We start from the raw sequence: 14234 nt of genomic DNA, 5'->3' as shown, positions 1-14234 counted from the left end.
CTAGGGATGCTGAAAGACAACATCCAATGCCAATGCCTCACCATAACTCCGGACATGCTTTACTGTGCTGTTCACAACATTATTCCTCGACTGCAGCTGTTGTTGAGGAATGATGATGGACGTATAGAGCATTTCCTGTAAAGAACATCATCTTTGCTTTGTCTTACTTTATTATGCTAATTATTGCTATTCCGGTCAGATGAAGCACCATCTGTTGGACATTTTTTGAACTTTTGTATTTTTTTGGTTCTAATAAAATCCCATGTCATTCCAAGCATGAGTGCCAATTTGTACCTCTCTATCTACATTATTCCATGATTTATTCAGGTTTCAAATTTATACTGACTTTTTGATCACCCGGTACATAGTTTAATGACAATAAGATAAATAATAAATAGCTGAGTGTGTGTTTCATTCAAAGCAAAGCTTTAATAATACAATGATAAATCAACAGATGGAGAGACTTGACAGTTGCTAACAGTAGTGCTCTCAGTTTGAATACTAGGTAGCAGATCGCAACATAAATCAGGAATACTAAACAAAGATGGCCACTCCATAGGTGAAGATTAACAGCAGCGGTTAATGACTATGCAGTACCTTTATTATTATTATTATTATTGTTACATAGTGTAGAAGCTCTTAAGACATGGAAGCAGACAAACTTGGACCAAATCTATACATTGGGTTAATGACCTTTTTACTGGTACTTAAGTTGGCTTGGCTGGAGTTTTTAAGCAGTTTTCCATAGTCTGTAGACATACGACAGGTTAGCTTTTGATCTCTGCCTCAGAAGCACAAAGTACAAACATTTCAAATATGACTATATAAGAACTATTATATAACCATCCACAGACAGACAGTGCACACAACTTTCCTCCCTTATAATAACTAATGCCTCTGGCAACAAGAAGAATATCTAGGCACAAAATAGAAATAAAAGTGATAGCCGTATCACAGATGGGTAACTGTTTATCTTAAATGGATCCTGCAGTAGATAGAACATGTTCCAAGGAAAAGAAAAAAACGCAGCTTATCCCTGCAACAGATTTAGGAAGTTTAAAAATGTCATCCATTTTGCTTGGGCTATGACCAGGCCACAGAAACGCGTTGTCAAAGATATGTGAGCAGGTGTTGCTTTGAAGGAAATAAACAATGAATATGAGTGTGTAGGTGTCAGTTCAATATATTACATTCTCCAAGATGTTCTGCAATTCCACAAAAGTTCTGTGATTTGTGGTACAGCAATTGACTGTACAACTTCAGGACAGACCACTAAAGATATGAACTGTGCCTTTCACATCTGGTCCATTTGATAGACCTTAATTCCACTGAATTTTCATGCCATTGAAAGATTCTTGAGGAAAGCATTCCTTCTCCAATGAAGAGAGGGAAAACACAATGGAGAAGACTCTTCCAAGAAGTGAGTGCACATTTGAAGCATAGGTGTATTACAACTTACTGAGGGAGATAATGTAACTGAATTACTTCAGTGTGTTAACAGTTATTACAATTAAGGTTCTCATTTGAACAATCGAAATATAACCAGTAATGATATTATGAAAAGGATAGTTACTACTCACCATATAGCGAAGATGCTGAGTCGCAGATAGGCACAACAAAGAGACTGTCAGAAAATGAGCTTTCTGCCAACAATACCTGTGTTAGAGATAGAGAAAGAACACACACACACACAAAAATAAGCACGTGTGCGCTAATGCAACTCACACACTCATGGCTGCAGTCTCTGGCTGCTGTGGCGTAAAGTTTACTTAGACACTATAAGAATAAATCATTATACATTTGATATCCATTATTGGATAAACACCTCTTCTGACTTTCTTATGCATTTCAGCTAAACACATCCGTGTTGTTCCTTCATGTTTTCTAATATTGTTTATTGACCTTCCATTAGGTCATTGTCTCCATCATTTATTATCTATTTGAATTCAGTAAGAAACTACCTTGCTCCATCCACTATCCATCTGCCAGTCTTCATGTCCAGCATACCTGGATTTCCATTTCCATTGCACTCATAGTTATGTCTTGCAGTCCTTTCAGTTAACTGTTCCATTTGTTTGTTTCCATTTCTCTCCTACTGACTCCAAGAGAACATAAAGCAAAATGCTTCTGATTGATATCATAAGAGCAAAGTTAATGCTAATTAAAAGTCAGTTTAGCTCCTGGTGTACATTTACTTAGTGTGCTCGTAAATATAGGTGTTTTCTCGTGGAAAAACAATTTATTAAGGTAATATTGTAGCTTAAATAAGTAAATTAGTATCTATTGTGACGTGAATATTGAAGGTTTTGCTTTTACTTGTGTAGTTTTCGAGAAAAGATAACTGTTGTAAAGTGCAAGCCTTTGGCGTGGGTTTGTTTTCGTTATTGACCGCAGTCAGTTATGTTATTATTCAATAATTTCTGGGTAGTGTGTGTAGCTTTATTGTGAAGAGTATCATGGGTGTGTAGTTTGCATTCGGTTCATGTTTTCTGTGTTTCTATACTTCCGTACAGTTAATTTTCAATATTGTGCAGTAAAGTCGTTAAGTGGTGTTTCTGTTTTCATTAGCATATTTATACATAATTCAGTGATAGCACCTGATCAAATTTATCATTAGAAAATATCAAGCCTCTTCAGTTTCTTGCTCGTTTCGTGATTTCCGCCACTATAACCTACGCCAGCAATTAACTTCGCGCTGTTTACATTTGCCTGCTGCTACATTCGCCTGACGTCTATAAGTTCTCTGCTCATCTCACCGCAAGTAAGTTACTTTCTGCTAATTATATTGGTGTAGAGGAATTGCTTGTAGTGCAATTTGTATTGTTTGTATTTGTGTTGTTTGTTTGTAGTGTAATTTGTATTGTTTAATTTGCAGCCATGTGTGACAAATGTGTATGTTGTCATAGATTAGTGAGCACAGGAATAAAATGTCAGGATTGTGGATTGGTGTTTCACTAGGGAGATTGTAGCGGGGAAGCTGTTATAGTGTCAGATGAGGCTTGCCAATGGAGTTGTAGATTATGTAGCCATGACAAGAAAATCATGGAACAGGGGAAAAAGATTTGTGCCCTTCAGGCTGAACTAGAAATGGTTTACTTTGAATTAGACAGGTTGAAGGGGGAAAGGGACAATGGGAGCTGGGAACAGGTAACAAGTCGTCGTCAGAAGAAGAAAACCTCAGAAATCACTTTTCAGATTCCAGTGAGCAATCAGTTTGATTTGTTACCTGAAGTAGAAGAGCCTCAAACAGCTTTTGAGCAAAGTGGGGTGCAGCAGACTTGTAGTAACAATTGTAATGCTAGGTCGGGAGTAAAGTCAAGCAGAAAGAAAAAGAGTCCTGCTGTTATGTAGCAATCACAGGGGAGGTGTAGGCCAGTTGCTACAGGATAGGCTAGGAGTCGAGTACCACGTCACAAGCATTGTGAAACCTAGTGCTAAGCTTAGCCAGGTTACAGAAAACCTAGGGGCCTTGTGCAAATATTTTGATGGTGAGGACCATGTTCTTATAATAGGAGGAGCAGGAAACAGCCTGGCTAGAAATTTGGACTATAGTATTAGGTGTGACCTGGATGTGCAGCAACAGCTCACACTCATGTGGGGTTTGTGGATGTTTTGCAGTGCAATGACCAGCCCTGAGTTAATACGGCTGTCAACCGTGTTAACAGAGAGCTGGGGGGGGGGGGGGGGGGGTACTGTTGCCAGAAACTAAATCTCATATCTGTGCTGTGCCTGTTGATGAAATTGGGAGGTGGGGTTACACTAGTCATTGCCTGCACCTGAATAATAGGAGAGGGAAGGATAGATTAGTTGATCTTCTGGCAGAAAATGTAAGGGGGGCCACATGCACACAAGACAAAATGCCTGTGTTTACTGGAGTCAAAGGGACATATTTTTTTAGGTTAGAGTCAGGTTACAGATAGAGAGTATTGAAAGAGATTAAAACAGAACAGTGGCACAATGTCTGTAGCAGTATCCACAGAAATAAAATTTGTGTTTCATCAGAACATTAGAGGACTGAAAAATAAGATGGATGAGCTTCTTGTATGCCTAGAAAATGGGGTAAATTCTGAAGGTATAGATGTTTTGTGTCTCTCTGAACACCACGTAACCTCAGGGATGGAGAAGTTAAATTTAAGGGATTATAGTCAGCATTTTATTCATGTATAGTCAACTTGGAAAAAAGGAAGAGTTGATACTTATATAAAAACTGGACACAAAGTCAAAAATATTGAAACAAATAGCTTTTGTGTGGATCAGATCCTTGAAGCATGTGCTTGTGAGTTGCTACTGCAATATACTTCTACAGTAATTGTAACAATCTACAGATCCCCTCAAGGTAACTTTCAGCTATTCATGAAAAATCTTGAGGCATTATTGAGCTACCTGTCAGACAAAAAGAAGCAGTTAGTGGTTTGTGGTGATTTTAATGTAGATTTCTTAAAGGATACAGATAGGAAAAAAGAGATAGAATCTTTGTTTGGTTGTTTCAATCTAGTATCTGTTGTAAATTTTCCTACTCGTGTGCACCAGGATAGGAGGTCACTTATCGATAACATTTTCATAGACAGTGCTCAGGCAGAAACAATTAATGTGTACCCAGTTGTTAATGGGCAATCTGATAATGATGCACAGTTAATGGAAATAACACATATAGCACCCTACAGGATTCAGATAGGTTCATACAAGGCAGGGAGGCTTATTAATGCGAACTGGATATAGAGCTTTAAGTGCAATCTAGAAGAGCTACACTGGGATGAAGTATACACAGAAAATGATGCTGATGCCAAATTCAATTTATTCCACCATAAATTTGTCTCAGTATTTGAGAGTTGCTTTCCTGAAATGTTATCCAAAAAAGCCATTACAAAGTCAAGTAAGCCATGGATTACTAAGGGAATTAAGATATCATGTAAGAAGAAGAGGGAAATATATGGACAGGCCAGAATAAGTCAGGATGTAATATTTTAAGGAAAGTCATTAAGAAGTCGAGAAATGTGTTCTGACAGAAATTAATAGTGGGGATAGTAAGATTAAAACTATATGGAACATTGTCAACGGGAGACGGGGCAGCCTGACAGTGCACAGCCTACCATAGCAATAAAGCTAAATGATGATGTTGTGAGTGATAATTCACAAGTTGCAAGTATTTTTAACAATCACTTTCTGGATGTAGCAGCAAAAATAGTGTTAAAGGGTTCAGTTGAAGAAGCAAAAAGTTGTTAAAAATGTCATTCCCCAGGACTTTAGGCCTTTAGAAATAGCACCAACATCCCCCACTGAAATTAAGGGAATTATAAATATACTGAAAAACAAGAGCTCATGTGTTGTTGATGGAGTCTCTAATAGAATTTTGAAGTGTTGTTCTAATTTAATAAGTGGAGTCATTAGCGATATATGTAATGCTTTACTGGCACAGGGATTTTTTCCAGACAGATTGAAATACGCAATTGTCAAACCTCTTCATAAGAAAGGAGACAAGTGTGTCTTAAATAATTATAGACCAATCTCATTGCTGACTTCATTTTCTAAAATTTTCGAAAAAGTTCTGTATTCAAGAGTAGTCTCACATTTAAGTGAAAATAATTTACTCAGTATGTCACAGTTCGGATTCCAGAAGGGTTACTCAACTGAGAATGCTATCTACACATTTACCCATCAAATAGTACAAGCCATAAATAACCAATTATCTCCAGTTGGTATTTTTTGTGACCTCTCGAAGGCATTTGACTGTGTGGATCATGTCACATCTTAGAAAAACTCAAGTTTTATTGAATTAAAGGCTATACATACAGCTGGTTTGAATCATACTTAATGAACAGAAAGCAAAACGTTGTGCTGAGTAGCACAAATAATGTTGAGAGGGTGGAAAATTCTAGTGAATTGGGAGATATCACAAAGGGAGTCCGCAGGGTTCAATTTTAGTTCCTCTGCTGTTCCTCATTCATGTGAACAACCTCCCACTTAATGTTTGGCAAGTGGAACTAGTACTTTTTGCAGATGACACGAGTGTTATACCAAAATCCCATTCCAGAAATAGCAGCTGAAGATATTGTTAAGGCTGTCTTTCAAAGAATTATTAAGTGGTTCTCAGAAAATGGACTCTCCCTTAATTTTGAAAAAACTCACTATATCCAGGTCTGTACACCGAACAGAGTCATAGCAACAATTGATGTAGCATATGAACAGGGTAGATTTCTCCAAATTTTTGGGTGTTCACATTGATGACAACTTAAACTGGAAGAAGCATATTACTAAGCTTCTCAAACAACTAATTTCAGCTTCTTTCGCTCTTCGTATAATCACTAGTCTTGGTAATAAACAGATCAGTCTCCTCACGTACTTTGCATATTTCCACTCAATAATGTTTTATGGGATAGTTTTCTGGGATAACTCACCACTTAGATATAAAGTATTGATTGCACAAAAGACAGCAGTGAGAATAATTGGTGGTGTTCACCCAAGGATGTCATGTAGGCACCTTTTCAAGGAGTTAGGGATTTCAACAGCACCATCAGAGTACATTTATTCACTAATGAAATTCATTACAAATAATCCATCTCAATTTGCGAGGAACAGTGATGTTCATACGTACAACATGTAACAACAACAACGGTGTACTATTATACATATAACTAATTTTTTTTCTTCTGATTTTTCGATAAACTTGTGTAATTAATGTTCTGATTTCATTTCTTTTTTGTTTCATGCCATTGTGTTAAGAAAAGTGTAAACAAGTTTCAATGTGAATATTAATGTTTATGTCAAATGTCAAGCAATATTGTAATAGAATTGAAATGTAACAAATGTTGAAACTGTTGTAAGATGTTTAAAATTGTAATTGTGCATCTGGTCCATACATAGGCAATGTGTTAGGATATGTAGAATGCAAAACCTCAGGTGAATACCCTGTCTGTAAGGGAGCGGTAAAAGGTGGATGGCAGGCTAGCGTGGGAAAATGCACGCGGGCACTGCATGGCACAACGGGCTCAGCAGTAGTAGTTGGAGCCTGGCACTGGTTTGAGCAACACTTTCTGGAGCGAGGAGGCTCTCCTGGAAGACGTAGTTTCACTGAGCCTCGGGTATGCCGTTCCAAATCCCACACAGCATGGCAAAATTCCATAGGCACTAAATCGAAAAGTATTGCGACGCTATGAAGAATTAAAGTGCCGATACGTCAAGAGCCATAGTTGTGGTTGTATGTGTGCTCTGTCTCGCCATCTCGCCGCCCGCCAACCACCGCATCGATAGAAGCAGGTTGAAACTTTTAGTACTGTATTCGTATGGACCATAGAGTGAACTGTTCAATAATAACATAAATTTTACCAGAACTTTCCCGTCATTTAATTATCCTCACAACTGACCTAGACAGGGTCCTTTCCAAATGTTGTGCAATCCGAGTGTCCCGAAATGAAAAATTAAATTGTGTGTTAATAATAATTACTTGCAGACCTAGCAATGTTAGAGTGGTGTTTAAAGAACTGTTTTGTTAATGAACCAGTAAATAAATAACGAATGTCTAACAAAGTTGAAAGATAACTTTAATATTGATATAGTAATGAAGTTTAATTATTTCGAGACAGATATAAAGGTATTTAAATGAGCAGTAAATAAGATGAAAAGAGTAGTAACTTATATACTGGAAATCTTGAACGCATAATAATTTCAGTAATCAATTTTTTTAATATAGTGATCATAACAGTTTCAGGGTCCCCACCTCCCCCCTTTTTTTTATTCATTTGAATTCTGAAGTGTTCTAAATTGGTTTGACCAGCAAAAGTTAAAGTCATATATAAGTCAAAATTTATCAGTATTTTATCTTTATCAAAATTGACATTTTGTGTGTGTCACGAAAGTGCTATTGCTAGGGTAACCTATGACCAATTTTAATCAGATTAATAGACAGTATGAAGTTTTGTAGTATACATTATAGTGTAGTGTTATGTATTCATGGTTTTTCCATATCAGTACAGAATGTGAAACTATCAGTTCAATAGATTTTCTGGTTCTAAAATTCTACTATATTATGCAGTGTTACTACTTGTTGTTTTGCATGAATATCTACCATCTTGTACAGGGAAGAAACTCAGTTAATGCCTAATTAGGCTGGCGACCGTATTATTATTAAATTGGTAACATCTTCAGTGTTGCTTTTGGTCCATCCTGATGTGTAGTTGCATTTCGGACTTGCTTGACGGATCATTGTTATTACAGAGTGTGTGTAAGTCTGATTTGCCACCATTCAGGTACACGCAGTCGATATCTGTAAGAAAACCCTTTCTCATAAGGTGAATTCCGCTCACTTACTATAGTACAGGCTTTAACGAGTATTGTGTGCCCCACGCGCACGTTACAAACACTAGAGGGAAAAATGACCTTTCCTATCCATTACTGAAGCTGTCAGTTGCTCAAAAAGGAGTACATTATTCAGCAACTAAAATCTTTGATCATTTGCCCAACAACAAAGTGTCTGACAGGTACCAGATCAAGTTTTAAATCTAGCTTAAAATAATTTCTTTTGGACAACTCCTCCTACTCCATGGACGAGTTTCTGTTTCAGAAATGTACCTCTAACTGTAATTGCATGTGTAGAACTAAAAATTTGAGTAATATTAATATTAGCACTATTCATGTGTGTGCGTGTTAATCTGACTTGTTCTACATCATATCGATAAAACAATCGGGAAAATGATCTACGGAACATGACATAACTAAAACTGAACTAAACTTACTATCAATTCATTCCTTGGTCCATTACATGTCCCTGAATGTTTCAGTCCATACTGGATTTTACAAAATGATATCTGGGAGTGAGAGAATACGCTTTACAGAGTAAGCGAAGTGGAATAAAAGAGACACCAAGTGAGACTAAAAAGGATCAGCTAAGACAACAAACACAGAAATAGATTTACCCTCCACAGTGACTCTGGTTGAAAAAAAAAAATTATAAATTTGTTGATTTATCATCTTCCTAAGTTCTATCACAGTTTCAATGTATTGTAAGAAAAGGCCCATTAGGGTGAGATGTCTTGAAGTTCACACTATTCATTATCAATATCATTAGAATAACTGCTGTTGCCACAAGGAATTGGCTAGATGGGTGAATGAATGAATGCACTACATATAGGATGGGTGGCAAACATGTTTGTTTTTCAAAACATTTTTCCTCCTTTCTAACATACTACACACCAGATGGAGGGAGATAAAGATAAACAAATTAGAACTTTCGATGAAGGACAAGAAAGATTATGTAGCAGTAAAATTTGTTATGCCAAATAATTCGAGAAAGAAGCAATCAATGGACAATACCTCTTCGTTATTTTATCTGTTTTCTCTCTTCAAATTTATGACTGCCTTAATCTTGATTTCTATATTACTATTCTTTCTCATTAAGTCTCAAACCACAAAGGCATTTCATTGTAAGAGACAGATCAAGAGGAAACCATAGATGGTTCTAAAATGCTTGAACATTAGCAGATATTGACGAATATTAGTATCAAATTTATTTTGATGATAATGACCCATTGAGTATTAAAACTTTGAGAAACTATTTTATTTCCTGAAGAAATATTCGAAAATGATTGAGCGTGTGTGCATGCACACACGCGCGCGCGCCCACACACACACACACACACACACACACACACACACACACACACACACACACACACACACACACACAAACACACTCTCAGCCGAATACATGGCGTTGTCTGGATGTGTATTAATTCCAGTCTCCTAATAGTCCATCTCCTCCTTCCCTCTCGCTATACATCTCCTCCTGGTCCCTTTATGTCAATTTCCTTCTCCTCCCTTCTTCTCCATGTTATAATCTGCACCCCAATACAAGGTTGTTGATTTACACCCCATAGTAGTTCTTTTCAGATGGTGACTAATTTGTGTACCCAGTTTGGTTGAAATTGATCCAGGGATTTAGGAGGACCTCCTTACCTGTGGTTTTCCCCGTGTACACACAGATCACATATATTCGGTTTATTTGTATACGTACTTCATCCGTATCTCCAGCAAATTTCCCCTTGCTGTTCTGTTCACACACAGCTTGATGTTTATGAGGTCACATCTCCTGAAAGGGGTGTCCTACAATGACATATTATTGCAAATACATTCAGTGGTATATGTGAATACTGTGTACAAAATTTGTCACAAATAGAGTTAGTAGTAAAGCAGTAATAAATTAAAGGGTCATGCCTGATCTGGCAGTTTTACTGCATGAACAGTGTAAATGTAGTAAGCGAAAAACTTTTTGGGAGGGGGGTATCAGTGAGAAAAAAATCTTGTAAATGTTTGCAATTATGTGTAAAGTTACATGCAAGTCACTAAGTGCTCTCATTCTCAAATACTGGATGAAGATAGTCTAGCTACGCATGTGTTATGAGCTAGACTTCTTTTTCATGTCCACCCGTTTTGAGAGGTAAGTGGTTCTTACCCCCACAGTGGTTTAGGAATAGATGTGGAACATACACATACATTTTATGTATATGAAAAGCAATTTACCTTAGTTTACTCATGTTTACCCGTATTTACAAAAAACTGCAGTTGCAATCTTCTTATCTCACTGTCATTTACATAGTTTCTATATCATGTATTGGTCAGGAAACTGCAACTTGTGTATGCTGTTCAGTCTGTAAACTACAACAATGATCCAAATAAGTTAAAAGATTCTGCTGACAATACACTCGCCCAAGCATCATATTGGTTAAGGTCAAACGGGTTTGTCCTGAATAAGAACAAAACACAGAAAATGGTATTTAGTCTAAAGGACAAAAGTCCTTTTAATGATCCCTTTTATATAAAAGTTCTTGGGGGTATACCTAGATGGCAAATTGTCCTGGGATCAACACATAAAATACATTAGTGTTAAATTATCCAGAGTTATTTACTAATTAAGATGTCTTATGAAATGTGTACCAGAACCTTATGTTAAAACATGTTATTTTGCACTGTTTCAAGTACCATGTTACATGGACTTATTCTCTGGGAAAACTCGAGCCACATTCAATACATATTACATCTGCAGAATAAATCAATCAGAGTCATTACAAGTTCTCGGCATAAATCACATTGTAAGCCTTTGTTCCCTGAATGTAAAATAATGACCGTTATAAATCTGGATATATACCAAGCGTTAACCCATTAAAAAAAACATAGAAACAATATTCATGGGCACAACACAAGAAATAATAGTTCCATACATATGTCATACCACAGATTATCAAAGTCAATCAATAGCAATGAGCTAGTGGGCCATAAACTATTTAATAAGCTTCCGCAGAGGGTACAAGTGTGAATTTAGGAAAACATTAAATAAATGGCTTTTGCCAATGCCTTCTACGAATTGAAAGAATTTTTTGACTGAAACATGGAACTGTAAGCTAACAACTGACATGGCCAAACAGTTATATTTGCTAATGTAATAATGATTATGCTACACATATAAAAAAATTGTCTATTGCTGTAAAGGCCTAATGACAGTAAAATTGTCTTGTCTTATCTTGTAATCATGTTGTGAAACCTCATTTCAACCTGAGACAGTACACCCACAGTCGCTTTACAGCAAGAAGGATTGTCGGCATGAGAAGTTGCCCACTGAAATGGCATGCACCACAGTGAGTTCATTAGAACATTCAACTGCTATCGTGACCCACAAAATGTTGAAGATCTACTTTGCAGGGGATTGCCTGCAGTTAGTGACGCCAATTACAACCACTACCTACAATTTATTGCTTATAGGTATCTTGAGGAAGACAGGAAAAAATAAATAAACAAATAAATAAAATAAACTGTTTGGGTATTGGTGTAACCCACTGGTATGACTTTGATGACTCAACATGTACTTAACCATTTCAACAAAATGAATTTGGGTACAAATCCCAACAGCACTTCAGCATGCAGAAAAGATGGGCATGAAAACACGTGGAATAGAAACTGTGTCAGTGATGTCATGTTCTCATCGTTGCTGGATTCAGGAATTGTCCAACACCTGTGTCATATAAAGATTTTAGGACAGCCAGGCACCAATGTATGCCACAGGTATGCTTTTCCATGTGTTTGACAGGGACATGGCTCAGTCATGTTTTGGGGCTGGTATCATGTATGAGAGTCATACAGCTCTCATTAAATCGAGGGTAAGTGAAGTATTGGGACAATCTTGCAATCTATTTTCCAGCCCTACACTTCAATGGTGAGTGTCCCTTTCAAGATGGTAACGAATGAGCATGGTGCACTCATCTCTCATATGCATCCCTCCAAGAGGCAGGAATCAACTGAATGTAATGGTTTGCAGTATCTGTTGACATGAACCCAACTGAGCATATTTCTGGATGGTTAAGACTCTCAGTCCCTTGTCATAAATACCCTCTTAGCACACAGGATGACCTCCGGAAGAGGCTTAAGCAGCAATGACTTCACCATTTTGTGGAAAATGTATGGAGGAGGATCTAAGCATTTTGCAGTGCACAGGCTGAAGGAAACACAATTGAATTTTACCAAAAGTAGATTTTTATTTTGAAGATTTGTACTTTGAAAAGACTGTTTTATTTCACTTACAGTTTTGGTTTTATTTTACTGTAATGTACTTTTTTTAGTTTCACAGGTCTTATTCTTTGATTTCTCACAACCCCTGAATCTAACCAAGACCACACACATTCATAGATTTGCTGGGGAACCAAATTACCACCACCGTCGTCACCACCACCACCACCACCACCATTATTATTGTTATTATTATTCCACCACCATTATTATTATTATTATTATTATTATTATTATTATTATTATTATTATTATTATTATTATTATTATTATTTTATTTATTTATCAGATTATTGTATGGTTTACATTTTGAAAATTTTCTCACCTCATTATGTAAACTATATCAGTCAAAACAAGTTCTTTAATTGTTTTATAACAGTATACATATTTATTTGCATATGTCTGAGTATTTGATGTGTATTGCTTATCGATAATCTTTCATAAACTTGTAAAATTAATGAAAAGACCAGCTGTATAACAACTTGCTTGTTCCATATTTTATAAAGAGTGCCATGCCTCTATTTTCACAACGATGTATGTTACTAAATGCTGTTAAAATATCCTGCTATTTCTGGAATGATGATTTTATTTTAATACCAATTTTCAGTGTTAGACACATAACACTCTGCATTTTGTTAAAGCATTATCAGTTGTGATATTAAAGCTTCAGCAATACACCTCAATTTTCCGAAAATAATTTATTATGGCAATATTAATTTCAAATAAAAAAATCAATGTTATTGTGCAATATACATTATGTTCTAATAGCCATACAAACTACACTTTAAAAGTATAGTTCAAAGAAACAAAAAAAACAACATGCAAGTTCTTTGTAAATTTTTATTAAAATAACAAAGCAATTCTTACAGAAAATGCTCCAAATTTTACATTTTTAAAGAATGTTACAACACACACATCTGACTGCAGAAGAAAGAAGAAAGTTTCACACGAGGCAGTCAAAACACAATGGCAGTATTGCATAAAATATTAAAAACTTTAATTTTTTATCATCTTCCTTGTAACAGTATTTATGAAATACAAATACTACTTCTATTTTCACACAGAAGTATTTAAGAACACTGCCATATATTGCTTATCAGGCAAAAGCATAAATAAAAAGTATCACAAACTGAGTTATAATGTAACAAGTCAGGTCTTAGATTGACCTGGATGTGGTAAAGACAGAAGAAAGGAAGGTAAAAGATAACAGATCTTTCAGTTAATATCATTCATTCATAGTTACAAAAGCTGTAAGTTGCTGCACCTAGATGAACTGCTTACCTATCTGTCTTCATTCAAACGGAATGCAGCACTACTGATCACATAACAAAATTTGAGTTTGCAGCAGTTCATTACACACTGCTTTTGTTTTAAACAATTGGAAAGCAGAAAGCAAACTAAAATTTTCATTTGTGCTGTGATGGTAACTACGATTTTGCCTTTGGAAAAAACAACTGAATTACCTGTGCATACAACAGCCTTTTTTTTCCTTTTCTTTTTGTCCAAAAAATATATTAATAGCCACTGTAATATAACTTTCTCAATATTAAAAGAAAGTTCCAGCACAGTACTCAGAGCACTGTATTTGAAGAAATGCTATGTAAGATTGAAGTCTCTATCAAAATGCTCACAAATTAACTTGTCTTAAAGCTGTTGTTCAACAAATGACAGCAGATCGATATTGT

General features: G+C 36.1%; 1 protein-coding gene across 2 annotated transcripts in view; it reads right to left on the bottom strand.

The window, feature by feature from the left end:
- LOC124783422 (proteoglycan 4-like) overlaps window positions 1-14234 on the bottom strand; it is a 71601-nt gene that overhangs the window by 18916 nt on the left and 38451 nt on the right. The window lies entirely within an intron of this gene.

Source organism: Schistocerca piceifrons, chromosome 1 (assembly GCF_021461385.2).
Source record: "Schistocerca piceifrons isolate TAMUIC-IGC-003096 chromosome 1, iqSchPice1.1, whole genome shotgun sequence".
Taxonomy (NCBI): Eukaryota; Metazoa; Arthropoda; class Insecta; order Orthoptera; family Acrididae; genus Schistocerca; species Schistocerca piceifrons.
The sequence above is the reverse complement of the archived record's forward strand: the minus strand, read 5'-3'. Positions and strand labels throughout refer to the sequence as shown.